The 16,809-nt window shown below is 45.0% G+C and overlaps 1 long non-coding RNA gene across 1 annotated transcript in view; it reads left to right on the top strand.

Moving 5' to 3' along the window:
* Window positions 1-16,809, top strand: part of LOC132492652 (uncharacterized) — a 406,999-nt gene that overhangs the window by 246,851 nt on the left and 143,339 nt on the right. The gene's annotated exons all lie outside the window — the stretch shown is intronic.

Below are 16,809 nucleotides of genomic sequence, written 5' to 3'. Positions count from 1 at the left end.
ACAGTGGATTTCTAAACTCTTCCAATATTCAAAAATACCAATTTCTAAGATGCAGAAGGGTTGTTAAACATACACTTAGCACAGACCCCAGTCCCACTCCTGAGTATTTTCTCAAGTGAGGTAAAAACCCAAGTTCACATGGAAACCTGCCCTGGGATGTTTACAGCAGCTTTATTCCTGATCCCCTCAAAACTGGAAACATCCCACAAGTCCTGCCACCCGCAGGCGAATGGACAAACGGAAAATGGAATACAACACAGCCAGAAAAAGGAGTGGCTTCTCATACCCGCAACAACAGGGATGACGGACTTCCCTGGTGGTCCAGTGGCTAAGACTCCACACTCCCAATGCAGGGGGCCCGGGGTCCATCCCTGCTCAGGGAACTAGATCCCCCACGCCGCAACTAAAACATACTGTACACGGCAATGAAGATCCCATGTGCCGCAACTAAGACCCAGCACAGCCAAGTAAATAACTAACTAAATAAATATTTAAAACAACAACAACAACAAAACAAACCCGGGAGGAATCTCGCATAGCTTTTGCTGAGCCAAAGCAGCCAGAATCAAAAAGCTACATGCTGTTGTTCCGTTTATCTGACTTTCTGGAAAAGCCAAAACCTTAGGGACGGAGAGGAGATTAGTGGCCAAGAGGCTAGAGGCACCCTGGCGCCAAAGGGCAGCAAATGGGATGACAGGATTGCTCTGCCGCCTGATGGCGATCAAAACTCCTACAACTGTGCACTACAAGTGAACTATGCTTCACGGCTACTAAGGAGACACAAATGATTACAGTTTGAAAAATGTGCCGGCCAGCCATCCCCTGCATGACAAATGCAGTAAGAGGGGCGGGGAGGCGAGGCAAGTGGATCAGCTGGAGTTCTGAAGGTTCTCCCCACTTTCAGTTTCCCTCCCCTGGCATGTCTCCCCGCCCGGCCCACTGCTGCTCAGGCCGCCCACCCGGGCCGCCTGGAGCTACCCAACCGGAAAAGCCAGAGCCCAGGCTCAGCCGCGCCTCCAGGCACAGGAAGGGCAAAAATAGAAAGCGCCAGTGCGCAGTGGAGGGCTGGAAACCCTCGGACCTCAGATAACTGCGGAGAACCTGGGCTCCGAGTCAACATCGGCTCCAGGCGGTCCCAGCGTCCCGACCCCGGCCGCGACACATTTTCCACAAAACTGACACACACGCGCGGGTCGCGCGGGCTTCCCCGCCGGGTCGCCTGGAGGCCGGTCCCCCGCAAGCTGAGCGCACGAAAGGGCGCCCCAAAGGCGCCGGCCCAAGGCGCCCGCTGCGCTTTCCCTCCGGAAGGGGGCTGCGGGGCCCAAGCGTAAACCCTGAGACAAGGTACACGCGCACCACGCCGCCACAGGGGACGAGAGGCCGGACGCCCACCTGGCCGGACACCCTGCATTTCTGGAATCACCGGACTTGTGTGTAAATTTCCCTTTGGCGTGTCATTTTCCAAAGGCCACTCAAGATCAGGGGACAGCACGCCTCCTCTCCAAGTGTCCTGCCAGCCCACCCACTCAAGATCAGAGGGACAAAATGCCTAACAAAACAAAACAGAAACACAAAAAACTGGAGAGAGGGAGGAAAGGGTGCCCTCAAAAAAAAACAAAACAAAACAAAACAAAACCTAAGCACGTTGACAGCGCTAAGAATAAACTACCAGGCAAAAGAAACCCTACATGTCAAATCCTGAAGTACAGAAGGGCAAGCCCGCCGGCAGTCCAGGCCCGGGGAGACCGGGGTCCCCAGCCCTGCAGAGCCAACCGCAGACCGGCTCGGGCGCCCCTCAGAAGCGCGGGGTCCCCGCGGCCGAGTCTGCGCCCCGGCCGGCCCCGGCTCCCCTCTGCCCACCCTGCGCGCGGGGGCTGGAAACGGCCGCGGAGAACCACGGCGGGGCGGGAAGGGGGGCTCCAAAGAAGATCTGGCGACTCGAGTCGCTCCGCTTCTCGGTGGGCTCAGCGCGCGCCGTGGGGGAAGAGAGGCGGGGGTCCGGGAGGAGGGGACGGGTGGCACTTACGTAGACCGGCAGCGGCCACGGGCAGACGGCGGGCTCGGCCCCCACGAGCGAATTCCAGCCTCAGCTGCAGCTTCTCCCCCAGGTCTTCGCGCGCCGCCCCCGCACCGTGCTAGTCTGGCGGTTGGGGGAGGGGCGCGGCGCCGCCGGCGGGGGCGGGGCAAACAGGCAGGCAGGCGGGCGGTGAGAGGAGGGGGCCTGGCCTGGGCCTCAGCCGCCGCCGCCGCGCTCCCGTCCGGCCCCCGGCTCCCTCTTTGTGGTCACAGGCCCCGGGCCTCCAGCGCTGCTGCGAACTCAGGCCTGCGTGAGGCGAGCACAATGAGCCGGGGACCGGGCCGAACCACTCGCGGCGCGCGCGGCCCACCCTGTGGACACGCCCGCTCTCACGCACGCACGCACGCACGCACGTCTTCGGCTGCCCCCAGCCACACCCACCGGCCCGAAGTGGGGACCCGAGGAGACCCCTCGGGGCCTGGGGTGGCGGGTTCGACTCCCGCCCTTGACGTACCGTGACACACCCCTCCCCTCCCCCCAATAAGAAGACTATAATTCCTCATTAAATATGACAGCTGGAATCCCGGCTTCTGTTCACAAAAATGCCGTGTATTTAGCCTATGCTAGGCACCAGACCGCGGACGCTCAGTACTGGCAAAAAAGGAAATGCCCTGCCCTCATGGCACTGCCATTTTAATTGGAATAGTAGGGACAGTGTTCAAGGGAGAAAATAAAGTGTCATCATCGCCACGGGGATGGTTAATCTCATGTGCGCACTGCGTGGGACCCCGGCAACCACAAACATTATTCCAGATGTGGCCAGGAAGGTATTTTTCAGAAGAGATTAACACTGAAATTGGTCCACTTTGCGTAAAGGAGACTGTCAATGCCGCGGCGTGGGTGGGCCTCGTCCATCAGTTGAAGGACTGGAGAGAAAAATGAGGTTCCCTAGAAAGAGGGAACTGTTCCTCCAATGGCCTTGGGACATCAGCTCTTCCCTGTGTCTCCAGCCCAGAGTCCTGCCCGGACTTGCTTGCCTCACAGTCACATGAGTCAACTCCTTAAAACAAAACTATATATGTAAAAATACTGAATATATACAAGCCTATTAATTTGTATATGTGTGTATACATATTATATATATGTATACACGCTTATATGTGTGTGCGTTTGTATTATATGTGTAAGTACTATATACAGTATACATACAAGCCTATATATTTGTGTGTATATATTGTATACATGTATGTATGTGTACATATATAGTATACATATTATAAATGTGAACATGCTGTATATATACACACACCCATATATTGATATATGGGTGTGTGTATATATACAGTATATGTACACTGTACGTATGTATGTATACAGTGTATATTTATATATAGGTGTGTATATATGTTGTATACCTGTATGTGTATATGTTGCATAGGTATTATATGTATATATGTATATACTATATATAGACACACTTGCATATTTAGATGTGTATGTACATGCGCATATTTACATATAGGTATGTATGTGTGTGTATACATTGTGTATATGTATGTGTATATATCTTATATATATGATATATATGTATATATACGATGAATTTATATGTACAGTACATATATATTTTTATGCTACATGCTTTTAGATGTAGGTGTATATATGTCTATATGTATGTACGTGTATTGCATATATTATATATGTATGTATACTGTATATATACACATCTAAATATCTTTGTATGTGTGTATATATGTATGATATATATGTACCTAGGTGTGTCTATTGCATATGTTATATGTATGTGTACATACTGTATATATACAAACTATGCATTTGATATGTGTGTATGTATAGTGTATATGTATACGTGTATTGTATGTGTGTATACATACTGTATATATACAAACGATGCATTTTATATACGTGTGTATATATGTATGTGTGTATTGCATATACTATATATGTCTGTATGCATACTGCATATATACACAGCTGTATATTTTTGTATGCGTGTACATATGTATGTGTGTGTGTGTATATACACACACACACCCTATGGATTCTGTTTGTCTGGAGAAGCCTCACTGATACGGACACTTAATACAATTGAGCACCTGCTCTTTGCCAGCCAGGGAGCCAAACGCTTGTCTTTTCGGTGTCTCCCTTAAGTGTCACAAGTCCCGGGAGGGAAGGTGATGCCGCTCCTACCAGTTGAGGTGCCTCAGGGTCAGAGAGGCGCACAGGGCCGGGGGGCTGGAGCCTGGTGGAGCCCAGGTGGAGTTCTAGCAGCAGTACAGCCTAGCAGTGCCACTTCCCCAGGTGCTTCTCACAAAGACGCCGAGGGAGAGACGGGGTCTGAAGGAGGGGATGAGGAAGCTTCCATGGGTCCGCAAGCCCAGACCAAGGCTGACTCGTCAAGGGTGTTAGAGGTCAGGACTGTGGTTACCCTGGGGGTGGGGTTACACAGAGCCATTCCCATTCTGAAAAAGTATGCATTCTGCTCTTGTTTGTATGTTTACCCCCCACCCCCAAATCTTTTAAAAACAGATTCTCTTGGCTGCTGGGAGCACACACGGGGAAGTTGTGTGTGAGGGGGTGTGATCCAGTGGACAGGGAGGATAAGCCCCCAACTCGTAGGGCCAGGAGTGGCTCAGCTTTGTGAGCTAAGGATGGCCCGCGAGGTCCCAGAGAGAAGGGTCCCTACTCCGTCCCTGCTCCGTGCACCCCATTCCCAGCCTGAGAAACCCAGAGCTACCCACACACACACACACCAGGGAGGAGAGCCAGTCACCCTGGCTCACAGGCTGCGGCTCCAAGGCTCCGGGCACTAGGAGCTATTTTCAGTTTTCATGCCCTAGGACATGGCCAGAGCTATTTTCTCCGGAAACTCTCTGTCTGTCTCTCGCCCGCCCACCCTCCCTCCCTCCTCCGCCTCTTCCCCTCCCGCTCCAGCTGTCCTGCTCTCCACCCTGCATTTCTACACAGGATGGCTCACAGACAGCTGCTCCCCGTGTCCACCCGCCACCATTCGATGGATGTCAAAGCAAGCCCTGGGGACTTCCTTGGAGGTCCAGCGATTAAGACTCCGAGTTTCCACTGCAGGGGGCGCGGGTTCGATCCCTGGTCAGGGAAATAAAATCCCACATGCCGCACGGCACGGCCAAAAAAATAAATGAATAAAAAATAAAGTTAGAGTGATGAAACAGCCCTAGTGGTGCAAGAATGGGACGTAAAGCTCTATGGTATAGAATAAAGGTCCAGAAAGAGATATACGAGAACTTGATATGACAGAAAGTGGGGAAATTAAGGAGTTTTCAATAAATGGCATTTGGACAATTGCATACCCATGTGGGAAAAAGTAAACCAGAAAAAAAAAAAAAAGCAAGCCCTGGTCAGGTGTGACCTTGGGCCCAGGGCCGTTGGCACACATTGTCGTGTGGGATGTTCTTCCTTAGACTCCTCCCTCCCTCCTGTGTCACTTTCCCTGCCAGGTAAAGAACTCTGCCTGGTCAGTAAGACCCTAGAGGTCCTTGGCCATTGTTATTGCAGTTGGAATTGTTACTGTTTACATAGGGTGACCAACACCCGCCCCCAGTTTGCCCAGGACCGCTCAGGTTTGAGCGCTGGAACTGTGGGGAAACCCTCATTCCTGGGGAACCCCAGAAGGCTGGTCAGCCTATTTAGGACGGATCTTTCACTTGATCTCCCAACCCCCGAGAGCCAGAAAGGGAATCTCCCCCCTCCTTCCATGGTAACCTTCATTCATTCATCCACTCATCCCTTATTCAACTCCTTTATTCAGCAAGTATTTATGAAGCATCTACTACACATCAGACACTCCTCTAGGTGCTGGGGACAGTAAACTGAGAAGGCGTGATTGATTACATGGGGATGATGTCTCGGAGACCACTGCAGGGCAGGGGAGGTGGGAGAGGGAAGGGGCAGTTCTAAATGCAGGCTCTGACGGGATTGGGGCAGACCTTGCCCTGGGCCAGGCTGGTTGCTTCAACACAGCTGTCCTCACCCAGGGCCATCCTGCCCCCGCCTCCCCCAGTTTTTTGGTGATGTCTGGGAAAATCTGTGGTGGTCACAACTGGGGTGGAGAGGCCCCTGGAATCAAATGAGTGGGGCCAGGGATGCTGCTGAGCCCCACACAGTGCCCAGGAGGGGCCCCCAGCAGAGGATGACCCACCCCAAATAACCCCAGTGCCGTGGGGGAGACCCTGCACTAATATTATTCAGACCCGCTGGTGCCCCTAGATTCCTGCACAGGCAGGGACTCTAACCGGGTCACCTCTGTATCCCGAGGTGACCTAGAGTGGGGCAGCCAGGAGGGCTGAGTATCAGGGGTGAAATGACAAATCTCTGTCCCCACTCTCCCCGCCACACCCCAGGGTCGATGGCCTCTATCTCCTCCCTGTGCAGGTAGCTTTTCCCTGAGCCATTTCTTCTTGTCAAGGTCCCTGTCACAGGTTGGGTTCCCTGAAGATGACATTGAGAGCAAGGATTGCAGTGCAGGTGGTTGATGTGAGACGTGCAGAGAACAGATACAGCTGCCATAGGGTCCCGCAATTCCACTCCTGGGCATAGACCCGGAGAAAACTCTAATTCAAAAATATACATACAACCCTGGGATTTCCCTAGTGGTCCAGTGGTTAAGACTCCGTGCTTCCAGTGCAGGGAGCATGGGTTCCATCTCTGGCCAGGGAACTAAGATCCCACATGCCGTGTGACAAAAAAAAGAAAGAAAGAAAAAGAAAGAAAGAAAGAAAGAAAGAAAAGATACATGCACCCCAATGTTCATTGCAGCACTATTTACAATAGCCAAGACGTGGAAACTACCTAAATGTCCACTGATGGATGAATGGATAAAGAAGATGTGGTACATATATACAATGGAATATTATTCAGCCATAAAAAGAATGAAATAATGCTATTTGCAGCAACATCGTGGATGGACCTAGAGATTATCACACTAAGTGAAGTAAGTCAGAAGAGAAAGACAAATATATGATCTCACTTATATGTGAAATCTAAAATACGGCACAAATGAACTTGTCTATGAAACAAAAACAGACTCATAGACACAGAGAACAGACTGATACGAGTTTGGGTCTCTCAGGGCCTTGGTTGTTTTATCAGCTTATCAAGCCTCTCATGAACCATGCTGAGTCTGAAGAGTTACTACGATACAATTTGATTTTATAGCACTATCCCCAAAATTTAAAAACAATCTCAAAAGCAAGCCAATCCCCCACTCCTAGAAGAGTGAAACTAGGCACATTTTTGTTCCCAGAATCCAGTACAGAATTTGACCAAAGAACATAGCAGAAACTCAATGGCATTTGAGAGAAAGAGAAAGTCTCTTTGGCTTTAGCCTCACTAGGATGTCCATTAGTCTAGGCCATTTCTTTGAAATTTCTGACCTGCGAACTTCGAACCAGGAGGAATCTTTTAGCCTGACGTTGATTTGTCACTATGAATTTGCCTTGTGCAGTGCACAGCCCTGAGCATCTATCACACGTGGACTCTTGAGCTATCCTTCCTGTTTGATGACCTTGTGGTTCATACTGCAGTACTGAACTAATTATGGGTTCTGTCGAGTGACATTACACCTCCAGTTCTGAGGCGTAGATTAGACAGTCCTATGCCGCCATGGCCATGTTCACTGCCTTCTGCTATGGAACCGCCTAGACCAAAGGCAGCTGCCTTTAAGAGAACATTTCTTCCTCCAACATAATTGACAAATCCAGTGTCAGCTTGGGTCCACATGTAAGGGGAGCCACTTGAGCCTACGGTAGACCATATGTGTCAATGCCGACAAGTTCTATAAAACATGTTTTCCTTACAATTGAGTCTTTGTCTCAGTCAAGCCTGCTTGGGAAAAACTGTACCTGAAGGGTACAGTTGGCTGTGGCTGCTATTGCAGCAGCTGGCTGATGGACAGCTGCCTGAGACTTTTCTGCCCTGTAAACTCCTGCACACTCTCAAGTCAAGTGCCAGGTATACTAAAGACCCTCCAGGTGCCTTATTCATTCCACTCCAGGTATTGCTCAGTCAGCTGCAACTCCCTAATGCCCCTTTTCTTTATGTCAGACCTTTACTTAAGTGGCTCTAAAGAAACAGCCACTTTCCCACACCATAAGCTGCAGCCATCAGCCAAAATCAAAGTATCTTACGGCTGGTAGAGTGGGTTGGATGGTGGCCCCCAAAAGGATATATCCATGTCCTCATCCTTGACGGTTACCTCATTTGAAAAAAAAGGTTTTTGCAAATGTCATTAAGGATCTTGAGATGGGATTTCCATCCTATATTATCTGGATGGGTCCTAAATACAATGACAACTGTCCTTATTATATAAGGAGGGCAGAGGGACATTTGAGACACACAAAAGAGAAGATACAGACACCGAAAGGGGGTGATGTGAAGACAGAGACAAAAACTGAGTGATGTGGCCTCAAGCCAAGGAAGCTGGCAACCACCAGAAGCTGAAAAAGGCAAGGGATAGAATCTCCCCTAAAGCATCTGTAGGGAGAGCAGCCTTGCTGACACCTTGATATCAGAATTCTGGCCTCTACAACTGTGAGATAGTAAATTTCTATTGTGTTAAGCATCCAAGTTTGTGGTAGTCTGTTACAATAAGCACGGGAGAATAATACAGCATGTCTTAAACCTTTTCTAGGCTTCAGCAGTTTACAGCACAAACTTAAATATTTTCAAACAGTCAAAGGTCCCAACATCCCACCATACATTAAAGACCAAGGCACTGGAATACCTTCCTTGGCAGTACCAAAATATTTTCCACATGGACATTTTCCTCTCCAAAATGTCTGCTCCTTTCTTTTCATTTCTCAGTGTTCCCAGGTAATGCACCCAATGTTAGGGTCTTTTAATTACCTTTCAGCAGCTACAATGCCTTAATTCCATTTGGTTTGGCATAAATTAGAAAATAAGAGAAAAGATGGAGGGCCGAATATTCCTGTTACTGTTGATAACCCTGGCTTGAGAATCCAGTTTGAATGAAATGATCACATAACTGAACCCCAGAATGGGGCAGATTTACTAACTAGTAATACACAGAATGAGAGAAACAGAAGACACTTACTCACACTCTCAAGGGAGAGAACAGAATTAGTCAAGGCAAGCATGCACGCTTAATTCTTTTCAAGCTTTCAATATAAGTCACTTGATCACCCTGGGGCAGAGTCAGTAAAGAAGCAGCGCTAATAGGACCCTACGAGCTCTCTTGACAGGACTAAAACATCAGGAGCAGGAAAGGAACATTCCCTCACTCCCCACCACCACCACCCCCAGCAGTAAAAAATGATCATCCACATTGACAATGTAAAAGAAATCAGAAGCTACGTTAACTCTGATTTACTCTTAGTATACCAAAAGCTTATCAGGAGCCTTGTGCAAAAGCATCTTGATTGGGCTTCTCTGGTGGCGCAGTGGTCCGGGAAGATCCCACATGCCTCGGAGCGGCTGGGCCCGTGAGCCATGGTTGCTAAGCCCGCACGTCCGGAGCCTGTGCTCCGCAATGGGAGAGGCCACAACAGTGAGAGGTCCACGTACCACAAAAAAAAAAAAAAAAAAAAAAAAACCAAAAAACCCATCTTGATTAGTTGCTAATAAAAGTCTTTAGAAGCAGAACCCTCCACATGCAGCAAAGGGAAGATGCAGACCTGTATGCTTCAGGATTTTCTCACCAAAACCCCACACAATTTGTTTACTATTCCAGCCAAGTATGGCCTAGCCCTACCCTTATCCCTGTTTTTCTTGGTGTAGTAATAAAGAAACATAGATGGAAATAAAGAAGACATATCAGGTAGAAAGATATAAAATAGTGGGGAAAATAATATGTGAAGTCAAGTACCACCACCATTTACTAGCAGTGAACTTTCAGCACCAACATTAATATTTTTTCCTGTTATATCTGTAAATGATAATAACTAATATGTACATAACAATTTTCAATTTAATCAAATCTCATTTTTATAACTAACTACTTCACAACAAGTAACATGCTACGGCAACATCAATAGATGAAAAAAGGTAGTCCCTGGCCCCAAGGAATGTTGCCCAGGAGAAGACAGAGATATGTAAAAAATACAATTATAATACAGTGTAGCGAGTGCAGCAATCAGGCACGCAGAAGTGCAAGGGTAGCAAAAAGGAGCGTGTGATCACAACACTAAAAAGAAGACTGCACAAAAGACATAATATGTAAACTGAGGTTTGAAAACTGAAGTGGGTTTCCCAGGTGCCCCATAGGGAGAAAGGAATTCTTGGAGGAGGGAAAAGCATAAAAGAAGACAGTGAATTGTTCATATAATCCAGAAGTGAAGTAGGCAATGGCAGGAGAAATGATTGGACACAGGCGTCATGAAGACTTGCAGGTCTGCATTTTAGCAAGTCCATTCTAAAGGAAACTTTGAGGATCAACTCGGGGGTGGGGGACAGTGGGGGGACAGAGCTAGTCATTCCTGCCAGAAACACTGGAACCAGTTTCTACCAACCCACCAATAGAACGACTTCAAAGGCAACATGGTATCACAGAAAGGGCTTGTTCTTTTGTCTGTTTGTTTTTAGTTCATTAGGCCTCACTTAAAATTCTGATTCCACAATGCCCTTGCTTTGGGATCTTGAACAACGCTCATAACCTCTGCAAGTTTCAGTATAGTAAGTTTATGTGATTACCTTCATCTGTAATATCCCTGCGTTGCAATCTTAATGGAAACTCAAGTTCAGGTCAAAGACAAGTTTCTCTGTGACTTCTCCTCTGAATTGATTCAAAAGCCGTCGCTCCCATCCTCATATGGCTTCTCTTATGGAATCTCATAAAAACTTCTAAGACCTCTTGGGTTTTTTGTTGTTGTTGTTGTCTGTTTGTTTGTTTTTTAATTTAAGTATAGTTGATTTACAATGTTGTGTTACTTTCAGGTGTACAGCACAGTGATTCCTTTTTCACATTCTTTTCCCTTATAAGTTATTACAAGATAATGAGTAGAGTTCCCTGTGCCATAGAGGAGATCCTTGTTGTATCTATTCTATGCCTTCTTTGAATGACTGTAGCACTTGTTGTCTGTATCATTTTTATGTCTCTGGTTTCTTTGTGACTGAAAATGAAAAATTTCTATTTGTTCATGTCCTGGCCCTTCCTTAAAAATGTGTTCATTTATGTATTTCATATTTATTGACTACATCTTAGACACCTTGTTAACTGCTGGTTCTAGATGTTAGTAAAATATAGACCTTCCTGCTCAAAAGGTCGCAGTATTTGTGGGAAAACAAAAAAATGAACAACCTATGTCTCAAAGAGCTTTGTACTTCCCAAAGAGAACACACCTAGTAGGTACAATAAATACATGTATCATACATAAATGTATAAATAGTTAATGGGATTGAAAACTAGAGATAACTGCTTTTCGATTCTGAGGAAATGATGATTATATTTCACCAGGAGCTCAATACCACTCTGAGAATGAGGGCTTAACCCCCGTCCTGACTCACTGCATCGCTTTTCTGTATAAAAATACACAAGTCTGTATATACGCTCTAGAAAAAGGCTTATCTGGCATGAATTTCAGATAGCAAGAAGAAAACTTCAAGAGGTTCAGAGAAGCATCCAGAAGCTCAGATGATTGGCACTAATACAACTTGCTTGACAGGAAAATAGAGCTGTAAATCTCACAAAATTAGATGATCTTTGAAGAATTTCAAAACCTCCTGCTATTAATTGGAAATCCCAGAAGAACCACTTCTTTTAAAGCATACTGATAATATGCTTTACAGCTTAATATTCAGAAGCCTATGTTTTGGCTAAGTGAGCTTCAGGAAAGAAGGAAACTTGTGGTTCAGTTCCATCTACTCTGGAACCTCTGGTCAAAACATTTACTTCTGTGCTCAGCCATCTTATCATCTGTAAAATGGAGGCAACTCTAAGAACACATAGTTACACAGATGTTGCACAGTTTCATGTGTCATTGTCTTCATTTGTTTCAGAAAACCAATAACATCTAAGCTACTACTGCAAAGAGTGCAATGTTACTTGGGGTCATCTAGTGCAGCTCTGTCAAAGGAAAGAAAAGGAAAAGGGCCTAGAATAACTATAATTTTCCCAAGAGGACACTATTATTTTATGGTAAATCTGAGTCAAGAACCCTGATCTCTTTGATGACATTCCATTGTTCTTTCGTTGGGTTCTGAACAACCCAGAGAAAGAAAGAGAAATAAAACTCGTATGTGCTGTCACTGGTACAGGATGTGGCAAGATTGGAATTGGAGAACTACATATTAACAGGTATTTGGGAAATTCTTCAAACTAATTAAGATATATACCAGCTCCATAAAAAACAGTATGTTTTCTCAAGATGATTCTGTGGAATGAACAGAACTGGTAACTGAAGGTGTCTGTGTGCTGCAGTTCCAAACACGATGGGTGAATGCTTGTTTTCTGGCACCTTGAAGACTCCACCCCAACATACACATTAAAATAAAATTAACATTTCAACTGGGTCATAGTTAATTCTGCATGCTCTTGTAAGTCAGCAAAATATTCCATATATCATTTAAGTTGTCACTCACTTTTTTTTTTTTTTTTTGCGGTACGTGGGCCTCTCCATGTTGTGGCCTCTCCCGTTGCGGATCACAGGCTCCGGACGCGCAGGCTCAGCGGCCATGGTTCACGGGCCTAGCCACTCCACGGCATGTGGGATCTTCCCGGACCGGGGCACGAACCCGTGTCCCCTGCATCGGCAGGCGGACTCTCAACCACTGCGCCACCAGGGAAGCCCCTAGGCTACCTTAATACTCATATTTGATTTTTTTAAAAACCCATAATCCACTTCTAATTCCTTTGTCCTTTCTTTAAAAAAAGAAAAAATAGTGGAAAGAATCATAGAATCCTTTATAAGAGCAAGAACTAAATCTTGAGCGACACATAAGAATTCAACAGTGAGACTGGGGGTGGGGAGATTTTCCAAGCTGAGGGAATAGTATTTTTGAGGGTCTAGAGGCATAAAACAACAGGGCATGATTAAGATATTATAAACAATTAAGAATGGATGGACTGCAATGAACAATTGGGAAATGGAATTTTTAAATATATTTAGGAATAAATTTAATAAGTGTAAAACTTATATACTAAAAAATCTAAAACAGTGCTGAAAGATAGTAAAAAAAATCTAGGTAAATGGAGAAAATATCCCATGTTCATGAATAGGAAGACTCAACATTGTTAAGATGGTAATACTCCCCAAATTGCTTTACAGGTTCAGTGCAATCCTCATCAGAATCCCAGCTGACTTCTTTGTAAATTGACAAGCTGATTCTAAAATTCATATGGAATTTCACGGTACCCAGGATAGCCAAAATAATCTTAAATAAAAAGAACAAAGTAGGATTTGTGCTCCCTGATTTCAAAACTTACTACAAAGCAACAGTAAATAAGACATTTTGGTACTGGCATAAGAATAAACATATGTATCAATGGAAAAGAACTGAGAGTTCAGAAATGAACCCTTACATTTATGGTCTACTGATCTTCAGCAACAGTGTCAAGAGCATTCAATGGGGAAAGAATAGTCTTTACAAACAAAGGGTGTGGAACAACTGGATAACCACACACAAAAGGATGAAACTGAACCCTTACTTTACATCATATCAAAAAATTAACTCGGGCTTCCCTGGTGGCGCAGTGGTTGAGAGTCCGCCTGCAGATGCAGGAGACACGGGTTCGTGCCCCGGTCCGGGAAGATCCCACATGCTGCGGAGCGGCTGGGCCCGTGAGCCGTGGCCGCTGAGCCTGCGCGTCCGGAGCCTGTGCTCCGCAATGGGAGAGACCATAACAGTGAGAAGCCCGCGTAACGCAAAAAAAAAAAAAAAGAAAAAAAAAGAAAAAAATTAACTCAAAATGGATCAAAGACCTAAATGTAGGAGCTAAAACTATAAAACTCTTAGAAGAAAATATGGGGGTAAAATCTTTATGGCCTTGAATTTGGCAAAGGATTCTTAGATATGACACCAAAAGCATGAGCAATAAAAGAAAAAAAATAGACTGGACTCCATCAAAAGCAAAAACAATTATGCTTTAAAGCACACCATCAGGAAAATGAAAAAGCGACCCACAGAAAGAGAGAAAATATATTCTATTCTCATTATTCGCAGTAATTATGTTCTATAAAGTCACCACAATTACTAAATTGGCAAATACTGAACCATTGCCCCTAAGGAAAATACAGGATTAGGTTACTGTGAGCCTCTGGTCACAACATTTTTGTCAACCAATCAACACATAACCTTGTTTTACATCTGTTATTGCTTAAAGATACCTTATTTAATACATACGGTACTGTTGATTCACTAATGTTGAACTCATGACCAACAGGACTATAACTTATGCCTGAATGAGGCTCACCTAACATATGTATTCTCTCCATAAGGCACAACACAGCCTTCTTGTGCTTACGGACACTAGACAGCATTTCAGCACTATGCTTGGGAGAATTTTAACAGCAAACTGACCAATGAAAAGCACATACAAAAGAACATTCTATCCTACCGAGAGAGTGCTAGTTTTCAATTCTTAGCATAACCACATGAAACCCCCTTTATAACACATTTCCCCCTCCGTGTCCACTTCAGTGAATTTTTTCACTGGTGGTGTTCTCTGTCTGACAAACAGACTCATTTTTGTTTTTTAAAGTCCTTTTGATCTTTATTTTATTATTTGGCAACCCTTACCCACACTCTTGGGCTCCCATTCCTCTCATTTCTTATCACATTTGCCTCTCTTCTTGCACCTTCATTCTTTCCTTCCTTCTAAGTTATAATCCACTCCTAGAATTCCCAAACAAGGGATCTCAGGACTGCTCTCATCACAAACCATAGTCCTCTTTCTTTTGCTCAACACCTTCACCTACTGAGCTCTATTCACATCCATCCCAGTGTCTGGAATGTCTTCCTACCTCCCATTGGCATCTTCACCTGTTGAAATCCAGCCAGTACTTAGAAGCCCACTTTAAATTGCCTGGGAAAGTACTGCCTCACAAAGAAGCCCTCCCGGGACTTCCCTGGTGGCACAGTGGTTAAGAATCTGCCTGTCAATGCAGGGGACACAGGTTCGAGACCTGGTCTGGGACGATCCCACATGCCACAGAGCAACTAAGCCCCTGCACCACAACTACTGAGCCTGCGCTGTAGAGCCCACAAGCCACAACTACTGAGCCCACGTGCCACAACCACTGAAGCCTGCACACCTAGAGCCCGTGCTCCGCAACAAGAGAAGCCACCACAATGAGAAGCCCGTGCACCACAACAAAGAGTAGCCCCTGCTTGCGGCAATTAGAGAGAGCCCGCGGGCAGCAATGAAGACCCAATGCAGCCAAAAGTAAATAAATAAATAAATAAAATTTATTTTAAAAAAATACAGTGTAAGAAGTCCTCCCAATAACCTTGGTTCTCTGAACTCCTAAAATCTTTGCTTGTAATATTCTCATGTCATTCGTTACTTTCCATCAGGGGCTTCAGCTATTCATAGTATTCAATTAATATTCATATAAGACAGAAAGCTCTTTGAAATTCAGAATATTTATGAGCAAAAGATAAGTTCTCCATAGCCATCCCAGAGTAAACTTCAGTTACATTTATTTGGCCTTTGAGCTCTTCTACTTTTTGCATTTTATATATATAGCACTTCATATTTAAAAACATTTTTCAATGTAATTTCTCATTTAGTCCTCAGAAGAATTCTGAAAGATAATTATTTTTATTTGTTCTATTTTACAGGAACTTAGAGTTAAGGGGCCTGATGAATGTCATACAATGATAACTAGTTGATCCAGTTTGTAAACCCCACTCACTACTTTCTGCTGATGGGGTAATCAATAAAAACTGGGGGCATTCTATGGGATACCTTACTAAAGTGGCTGGCAAAGCCATCCACTCAGTATTTCTTCCTCATTGTGCTACAGAATTTGACAATATTACAGTCTTTAGCACCCTGGATTTCCCTATTAACAAACCACCTAGTAATATCCTGCACTCTGGTTGGTTGAAATCGGCTCACATTTCCTCAAGTTGACATTTATTTATTTATTTTTTACTCAAAGAAAGGGAGGTTTATTATTAGGATGCAAAGATAGCTCATGGAAACTAGGACCAGGAAACAGAACCAGGCCCCGAGAAGGAACTTCCAGATTAGGGACAATTATGAACCATCTCTCGGGATCTGGATCTCTCAGTTCAAATTCTCAAAAGTGAAGATCTGACTAAGTCAACATTTAATATCTACATAATTCTAGTGAGCTGTCTAGTCTATTGATGAATCCATCTCAAAGTCACAGGATGCTGAAAACTAACAAAGAAGAGACAGAGGCAATCTCCAAAAACAAACATCTCTATTTCATGGGCAAAGGTCATACAGACAGGCTGATAATTCCTTGATAATATCCCATCTGATAATGATGGGAAGAGACAAAGTAGGAAGACATGGCAAAACACTATAATGACAGAACAGATTTTTCCTCTAATTGATGAAAACCTATTCAAAATGTGTCATTCTGAGGATCTTGAAAACACATATGGCCTCATTTCTATGAGTCCAGCCTGGAATCATGGAATCAACAAATCAACTCTGCGATTCTTAACCCAGATAGGCCTTCATCTTCTTATAAACTGCTCTAAGATTCTAAAGGAACACAAGTTCCCATAAATAGGGTCCTGGTAAGAACAATACCTCCCATTTAAGAAATTCTGTTCTTCTCAGCTATACTTTAAGTTTCCTGTGG

The sequence above is a fragment of the Mesoplodon densirostris genome, chromosome 6 (assembly GCF_025265405.1).
Source record: "Mesoplodon densirostris isolate mMesDen1 chromosome 6, mMesDen1 primary haplotype, whole genome shotgun sequence".
Taxonomy (NCBI): Eukaryota; Metazoa; Chordata; class Mammalia; order Artiodactyla; family Ziphiidae; genus Mesoplodon; species Mesoplodon densirostris.
The sequence above is the reverse complement of the archived record's forward strand: the minus strand, read 5'-3'. Positions and strand labels throughout refer to the sequence as shown.